Here is a 9,323-nt window from a genome sequence, read left to right on the forward strand (position 1 = left end):
CCAAAACTCATGAATTTTTTTTTTTTAAAAATTCTAACTTGGGGCTGAAGAGAGAGTATAGCAGGTAGGGACTTACTTTGCATGCAGCAAACCCAGTTTCAACTATAACTAATGGTCCTCCAAGCGCCACTAGAAGTAATTTCTGAACATCAATGGATGTGACCCCCACCTCCCAACATCCCCCCCAAATCTAATAAATATAGAAAAACTGGTAGCATTTAAAAAGTTTTCCCTAATCTCTAGTAGAATAATGGGTGCAGAAAAAAAGGTCTTCAGTGGATATTAAAACTGTAAATGATTTTTATATAGTGGTTTATCAAACTGTACCCTCTGAGTCTTTTGATCAATTTTAACCTCTATAAAAGTGATATTAGACAATTTCTCCTAAATAATGAACCAAAGGAGTTATGATGACAAATTATTTTTGAGTAGATGAATACCATAAGGAAGCAACTGGTCAGATCCAGAATAAGAAATATTCCACCCCAGAACTACTTGATGCTTTTTCAACTAGTGAATGACATAAACTAAGAGATGGTGAAGGTGATTAAAATAAAAGGGCTGGAGAAATAACTCAAAGGGCTGTAGTACTTGCTTGTATATGGAAGATCCAGGTTCAATCCCCAGCTCGAGCACTGCAGGTGTGACTTCAAAATAAAAGGAGATGAGACAGAGAACTTGGGGCTGAAGACTTAGTACAGTGGGTAGGGTTCTTGACTTCAACTTGGCTGACTTGGGTTCGATCCCTGGCATCCAATATGGTCCTCAAGCACTACCAGGAAAAATTTCTGAGTGCAGAACCAGGAGTAATCCCTGAGTATTGCTGAGTGTGGCCCAAACCCCTTCCCCACAAAGCGTGAGAGAACTAAATTTCTTGTTAGGGGCTGGAGCGATAGCACAGCAGGTAGGGCGTTTGCCTTGCACGCAGCCAACATGGCCAACACAGGTTCGATTCCCAGCATCCCATATGGTCCCCCGAGCACCGCCAGGAGCAATTCCTGAGTGCATGAGCCAGGAGTAACCCCTGAGCATTGCCGAGTGTGACCCAAAAAGCAAAAATAAATAAATAAAATAAATTTCTTGTTAGTCATAAGCCTATGGACAAGCTGAATTAGAAATGTCTTGAACAAAATGTGAAAAGATATTTTTGAGGGGTACAGAGAGATTACAGTGGTAAAGCACTTGCCTTGCATACAGCTAACACTGGTCCAAATTCCAGCATCTCGTATGGTTTCCTGAGCACTGCTAGGGGTAATTCCTGAGTACAGAGCCACATGTGGCTCCAAAACCAGAAAATGTGAAAAGATATTTTTGAGACACTGGGGAAATATGGACATGGACTTAAAGGATATTTATAAATACTAATTTCAATAAAAATAATACCAATATGGTTACTGGAAACCAAAGATCTTCTGTGTGAGGATACAAATGGCATATTTATAAGTGAAAGATAACCCAGATTTGCATTAAAATATTCTACTCACAAAACAAACTGAAGAGACTGACAAAATGTTGATAGTTACTTGAAGTAACGTGGTTTGCTCATGAGTTTTTAATGCTTTTACTCTAGATGTTTGAAAATTTAAGTCAAAATATAATAAAGCCTAATATGTAAAATGCTTAGAAAGTATTTCTTAAAAGAAGCCTGCATCTCTTAATTTGTCTATGGTCACTGACATTCTACGTAGTAAGAAATTAAAGCCCTTAAATTAGGAAATTTTATGGGCTGTCTTCATCTTCCTCAGTTTCCATAGCAATTGAAGCAGGGCCTGTCACATAGAAAAATGAATAAGAATTTGTGTTAAGAAACCAGAAACAGCATGATGGAAATCCCAAGTAAAACAAAATATAGTTACAATCAGAAATCAAGAGTTTAGGCAGGGGGCTGTTGCGATAACACAGCGGGTAGGGTGTTTGCCTTGCACGCGACCGACCCGGGTTCAATTCCCAGCATCCCATATGGTCCCCCAGCACCGCCAGGAGTAATTCCTCAGTGCAGAGCCAGGAGTAACCCGTGTGCATTGCCGGGTGTGACCCTCCCCAAAAAAAAAGTTTAGGCAGTTGTATACACGTCAGAGTAATAAGTATATATGGACAGTTCTAGTCAAGGGAATGAATGAACAATTCTTTGTTTAAAGCAGTATGATGATAACTCTGACATAGCACTGTAGCACTGTCCTCCCATTGTTCATTGATTTGCTCAAGTGGGCCCAGTAATAATGTCTCCTTTGTGAGACTTGCTGTGTTTGGCATATCGAATATGTCATGGGTAGCTTGCCAGGCTTTGCCGTGCGGGTGAGATACTCTCGGTAGCTTGCCGGGCTCTTCGAGAGGGGCGGAGGAATCGAACCCGGCTTGGCCAGGCCAGCTGCGTGCAAGGCAAATGTCCTACCATAACTTAAGAATAATATGTTTATTCCAAAACATGTAAAAAATACAAAGGATTATTTTTCAAAATATCAGCTGATTTTTCATAGACCCCAAATAGACAAATGTGTGTACATGGAAAGAATCTGACAATTATACAAGTAAAAAGTTTAAGATTCCTTTATGAAATTTTACCCACCAATTCTGGAAACTAAAACAATTCTGATACAAAACTACATGAAGATAGCTCCTAAGAAGTAAAATCTAGGTCAGCTTTATGATGTTTATTCACAATTCCAAATAAGGTATATTTTACAAAATTATTCTTCACGAATAAGTTAGTGTTTTGCCTTTGCCTTAGCATCAAACACTTCACAGAGTGTGTTATTCGGCATAAGCCTTTAACTCAACATTAACTGCAAGTTTGTTTTGGAGAACAATTAACGATATTTGGAAAGGAAAAACAAAAATATTTCTTGGGGAAATGTGTAAATGAAGTAAAGTATAAAGAAAATCTACTTTGGGAGGCTGGAGGGATAGTATGGCAGGTAGGGTGCTTGCTTTGTATGCAGTCTACCTGAGTGCAGTCCCTGGCATCCCTAGTCCCCCAAACACTGCCATCAGTGCATTCCTGAGTGCAGAGCCCAGAGTAACCTTGAACATCCAGGTGTGAACACAAAACAAACAACAACAAACAAAACACAAGAAGAATCTACCCTGGGGAAAACAGGAGTGTATCTGCTTATCAAAAGCTCTGGCAAAGACTTTTTTTTCCACACTGTATCTCAAAACAATTGATTTTGGAATTCTCACTCCCATTATCTCTTAACACCTTGAAAATGACAACCACTTTTGTAGATACTACCATATAGCCATAATGAATGTCTTCAGGATTTCTTTCAGACACTATGGTGAGTGGGTTGTATTGGGAGGAGGTATGTGACAGGCCACTTTTTTTTTTAATACCCAAGAATAGCTGAGATCAGCACCAGGATGATTACTCCATAACTTAGAGGCCAGCCGGGTATCCTAGAGGAAAGGGCAGTTCAGATAGAGAAGGGAGCACCAAATAAAGGATGTTTGGAGGATCCTCCCAGGAGGGGAGATGCATGTCGAAAGTAGACTATGGACTGAACATGTTTGCCACTCAATGCCTCTTTTGCAGACCACAACACCCAAAAGGAGAGAGAGAACACAGGGGATTGCCCTGCCACAAAGGCAGGGGTGATGGGGGGATGGGGGTGGGAGGGATATTATCCATGGTGGTGAAAAACGGGCACTGGTGGAGGGATGGGTATCTGATCATTGTATAATTGAAACCCAAGCACAAAAAATTGTAAATCTACAACTGTAAAAATAAATAAATTAATTAATTTAAAAAAATTAAAAAAAAAATTTTGAAGTTCACACTGTAACCTGAAAGCAACCTGCTGCTCAAATGGAGGGTTAATGTTATTCAGTAGAATGGAAAAAGTTCCAGTCTGATCCTTAACATATATTTATCAAATATGCTAACTAAACAATAATTGGATATAGATGAATTTCACTGTAATAAAAATACTATAAAATACCATTCTATATATTCTTTAATTTCTTTAAGAAATCAAAAATCTCTACAGTTATTTCTTCTGAGTCAGAAATGACATTGATTTTGGACTGTTGTATACTTTCAGCTTCATATTTTGTCAAATTGTTGCTTTGTAATTGCACCAATTTTTTAAAAATTTGTTTCGATTTTGGGGTCACACTGGGCACTGTTCAAGGGATATTCCTGGCTCTGCACTCAAGAATCAGTCCTGGAGACGCTTGGGGACCATATGGAATGCTGCGGATTGAACACAGCTTGGCCACATACAAGGCAAGCACTTAAATCTGCCGTAGGGCTTTGCTTTCTTTTAGGATTATAGTTCAAGTGGTAGACCACATACCTGGCATATTTGAGGCCCTGTGTTTGACCCTTGGAACTCTGTCCCGACAAACACCACTGGGTATGGCTGTGATGGTTCCAGTTTAATCAGATGTGGCCCCTGTGGCTTCAGCTCAATCAGGCAGGATGGCAGATAGGGTGATCCCGAGTACCACCTGTGAGAGCATTGCCACCCTGCAATGGACAGAGTTGTGGGCCCTTCAGCATTACAGGGTGTGACCCCTATTTTTTTAAAGATACCCTTGGGGCTGGAGAGAGAGTTCAGGAGTTAAGTACATGCCTCTCACATGTGCCAAACCTGATTTGGCCCCCAGCACCAAGTGGGTTTTCTGGGTAACCCCAGCCCTGCAGGGTTCAGGCAGCCTGCATTCTTGGGCCCCAAAGTGGCTCAGAATAACTGCAAAGGCTTTCTGGACCCCCCTCAACACCACTTAGGAGGTGTTCCCTCAAAAATACCTTAGCCATGGAACAGAAAATAGAAAATGTCATTGTTAGATTTTTTAAAATATAGGTAAATATTGGGGGTTGTAGAGAGTACAGTGGGTAGAGCACCTGCTTTGCACGTGGCCAACCAAAAAAATTTTAACATTAATATAAGTAAAATGTGTTTGGTAAGTCCAGTTGTATTTCCACTATCCTGTTTTTAAATTTTATTTTTGGTTTTTGGCCACACCAATTAGTGCTCAAGGCTGGAGAGACAGCACAGTGAGTAGGACACTTGCCATGCACACGGCTGACCTGGTTTGATCCCTGGGATCCCATATGGTCCTTCAAGCCCCACCAGAAGCATATAGTACTGTAGCACTGTTGTCCCATTGTTCATTTATTTGCTTGAGCATGCACCAGTAACGTCTCCATTTGTCCCTGTTGTGTGCTAGTGTAACCCACTGGCATCTGCTTGTTCCAGGAACAGGAAGTGAGATTTGTTGTTACTGTTTTTGTTACTTGCCAGGTTCTGACATGTGGACAGGATACTCTTGGTAGCTTGCCAGGCTCTCCAAGAGGAACAAAGGAATCAAACCCAGGTCCACGGCGTGCAAGGCTTTGGCCCTACACACTGTGCAATCGCTCCGCCCTGAAGAGTGCAGAACCAGGAGTAAACCAACCCTGAGCACCAATGGGTATGGCTCCAAAACAAACACGGTGAAAAAAACAAATAAATGAAAGTAATGGGTGGCAAAGGGGCTAGGGTCACGGGGTAACTGCAGTGTGACTGCTGCCAAAGGCTGTGCTTCAAGTGTAAAGGCCTGGGCCTCACATTTATGTGGGTGAGAGATAGGGAAAGAAAGCCATTTCACCATCAACCTAAGAAGGAACCAATGTAAAATGATCAAATTGACCTTTTGTGGAACCCTCCAGGAAGGACAACAGGGATGATGGTTACTCCCATCGATGTTTGGCCTGTTTTTTGTTGTTGTTGTTGTTGCTTTCGGGGTAACACACTGGTGATTCTCAGGGGTTACTCCCTCCTCTTCACTCAGGAATCATTCCTAGTGGTGCTCAGTGGACCATATGGGATGCTAGGGATCAACCCCGGGTTGTCTGCGTGCAAGGCAAACGCCCTACCCCCTGTGCTATTGCTCTGTCCCCATTGGCCTGTTTAGTCAGTAGTGCACTGCTGGGGCAACCAGGGCCACTTACCACCCTACAGCAGATGTGGGGCTTGAGAGATAGTACAGCAGAAAGGGTGCTTGCCATGCATGAGGCCAACCTGGGTTTCATCCCCAACACCCAATGTGGTTCCATCTTTATATTTACAAACACCACCAGGAATGATTCCTAAGTGCAGAGAAACCCCTAAGCATTGCCAGGTGTGGCCCAAAAAAACAATAAAAATAATTTTAAAAACATGAAGCTTTTGGGGGGCCAGAGCAATAGTATAGTGGGTAAAGCATTTACCTAGCACAAGGTCAACCGGGTTCAATCCCTGGCACCCCATATGGTACCCTGAGCCTCAAGGAGTGATCTCTGCATCTAGAGCCAAGAGTAAGCTCTCAGTCCCGCCATGTTTGGCCCAATAACAAAACAAATATAAAAGTTATAAGTATTTAAAAGGTAGAGATCAACTATTTCAACTAGACTATTACAATATTTTGTTATTTTCATACATGGGGCTACAATCATGAATACTACAGTTAACAGTATTCACAGCAACAAAATTTTAGGTTTCTCATCTGATGCTATAGAAAAATAACACAATCCATTTTGATTTTTTTGTTTTACTGTGCTCAGGGATCACTCCTGCCAGAGATAGGAGGACCATTTGCGGTTCTGGAGATTGCACCTGGGTCAGCTGAGTACAAGTGCCCAACTTGTTGTACTATCACTCCAGCCCCCAAATTATTATTTTTTTTTTGGAGTGGGGAAGGGACATTGAGTCACACATATTTGTGCTTAGGGTTTATTCCTAGCTCTGTACCCAAAGATTATTTCTGTGATGTTGAGGATCAAACCTTTGTCAACTGTGTGCAAGGCAAGTGCCTTACCTGCTGTACTGTATCTCTGATCCTATGTTAATTTATTTTAAAAAATTTTAACCAGCCTTGTGTAGCTGACATAAATCCTACTTAGTAATAGTATCTAATACTTTTAAAACAATTGATTTGCAAATCTTTCAATACATGTAAGACATCTGGTAATTTTGTGAAGACTTTTGTCTCTGTTTCTGTGAGATATGGTTCTATAGATTTTTGTTGTTTTGGGGCCACACCTGGCAAAGTTCAGGGGTTACTTCTGCCTCTGCACTCAGGAATTACTGCTGGTGGTGCTCGGGGGACTATATGGGGTACGGGGCATCAAACCAGGGTTAGCTGCATGCAAGGCATTATCAACTGCATTAATCTTTCCAGCCTCCTAATTCCATTCTGTACAACAAATGGGCATTTTGTTATCTTATTCTAAGTTTCAGTAGTTTGTGTTTTCAAAGAACTGCGCTATTTCATCTACATCAAAGTTACTGACATCAAATTTTTATTATTTTGGCTTTTGGACCACACCTGGCAGTGTTCAGGGCTTATTCCTGGTAGGGTTCATGGGACCATATGTGGTGCTGGGACTCAAACCGGGCGAGCATGCACCATATTCACTGTATTCTATTTCTAGACCTCTTTTATTTTTTTTAATTTGTGGAACAATTCAATAATAATTCAATGGTATATAAAATTGAGAGAATAAATTCATTTTATAGCTTGAACCACATTAGTAAATCACACTGAAAACAGTAATAAACCACTGAATTCATTATGTGATAAGTGATAGAATCTTGTCCTCAATTTTATTTTCATTGGAATTAGTACCAATGCTTTGCTCTGCTTTTAGGAATTTCTATGAGCACCTATACAAAAAACAACCTGACCTTGGGACTTTCACTTTTAGATTTTGCAGTAGGTAGGGCATTTGCCTTGCACGCGGCCGACCCAGGCGACCTGGGTTCGATTCTTCTGTCCCTCCCAGAGAGCCTGGCAAGCTACCAAGAGTATCTCACCCACATGGCAAAAGCCTGGCAAACTACCTGTGATGTATTCGATATGCCAAACACAGTAACAAGTCTCACAATGGAGACATTACTGAGCCCCCTCAAGCAAATCGATAAACGACGGGAGGACCCTGACAATGACAGTGACTCTTACCTATGTTTCTTTCTCTATTGTAAAGTATAAGCTATTACAAACATTTTTATTTTAATGTATATGGAATCCATTCTGATGACTCCTTTATCCTGATCTTTTTTGTTATTCTGCCTAGACTAATAAATTGGGCCAGGGATGGGGGAGCATACCTAGTGGTGATCATAGCTCTGGGATACTCCTGGTAGTGCTTAGGGGATCATATGCAGAGCTGAGGATCTGTGATCAGCCACGTACAAAACATGCACCTTATCCACTAAACATCTCTCCAGTTTCAAGATTTATCAATTCAAAGCACAACAAAATTATTCCAATAACCCAATCCTTCATTTATTCAGTGCACCTACCTGCTATCATGCTGCCCACAGCTTTTCGGGAAAATGCCAGTGAAAACTCTGAACCATGCGCTGTCTTCTCTACAATTCTGCCTCCAAGCAGAATTGGGTATTTACACGTGGAGTCATGAGGATGTTATACTGCCTGTTTCTAGAAAGCTTGAGCATAAACTTGTTATAACCACCATATCTGTGACTTATCACACCAAACATATTCTAGGTACATTTTAAAACAAGGACCTCAAATATCCATACACTATATTTTCCTGGTAAAATTTTTTTGCACCACACCCAGCAATGCTCAAGGCTTATTCCTAGCTCTGCACTAAGGGATCACTCCTGGCAGGGCTTGTGGGATGTATGGGGTGCTGGGCAGTAGCATACAAGGCAAACATCTTACCTGTTATACTTTCCCCAACCCCTCTATCAAGTTATAAGTCTTAATTTTCAACCCCTCTATCAAGTTAGAAGACTTACTTTTACTGTCTTATTTATTTTCTGGAATTCCCTGTCTCTGCCTCACATTCTGGATTTGGTTGTCATTTATCACCCAAGCTTCCTGTAATCTGATGGTGACTAAATCAGGGTTTAGTTCAAACCTTTTGAAACTTTTTAAACTTTTGAAAAATTTTTCAAACAAAAATTTTTCAAAACAAAATTTCAAACCTTTGAAATTCAGGGTTGGCCACATGACAGGGAAGCCCCTTAACTATCTCTCCAGACCCTGGAATGACTATTTTAGGCAAGAATATTTCCTTTAATAAGGAGTTATCAAAGGTTAGTAGTGATCAAAACAAGAAACTTGGCTCCAATTTGAGAAAATTCTTACTGGCCAAAGATGAGATAATTTGAGGATTTTGTTTGGGGACCATACCTAAGCAGTGCTCAAGCTAGGTATATGCAGTTCTGTATTCAGCGATATCTCATAGCAGGGCTCAGGGGATCATACAGGGTCCTGATTTCAGATCAAACCTGGGTCAGCTGCATGTAAAGCAAGCACCCTACCTGCTGTGGTATCACTCCAGCCCTGCAAACTGAGTACTTTTAAAAGGCTACATAGGATTTTAG

The sequence above is a fragment of the Sorex fumeus genome, unplaced genomic scaffold (genome assembly GCF_029834395.1).
Source record: "Sorex fumeus unplaced genomic scaffold, SorFum_2.1 ptg000122l, whole genome shotgun sequence".
NCBI classification, from domain to species: Eukaryota; Metazoa; Chordata; class Mammalia; order Eulipotyphla; family Soricidae; genus Sorex; species Sorex fumeus.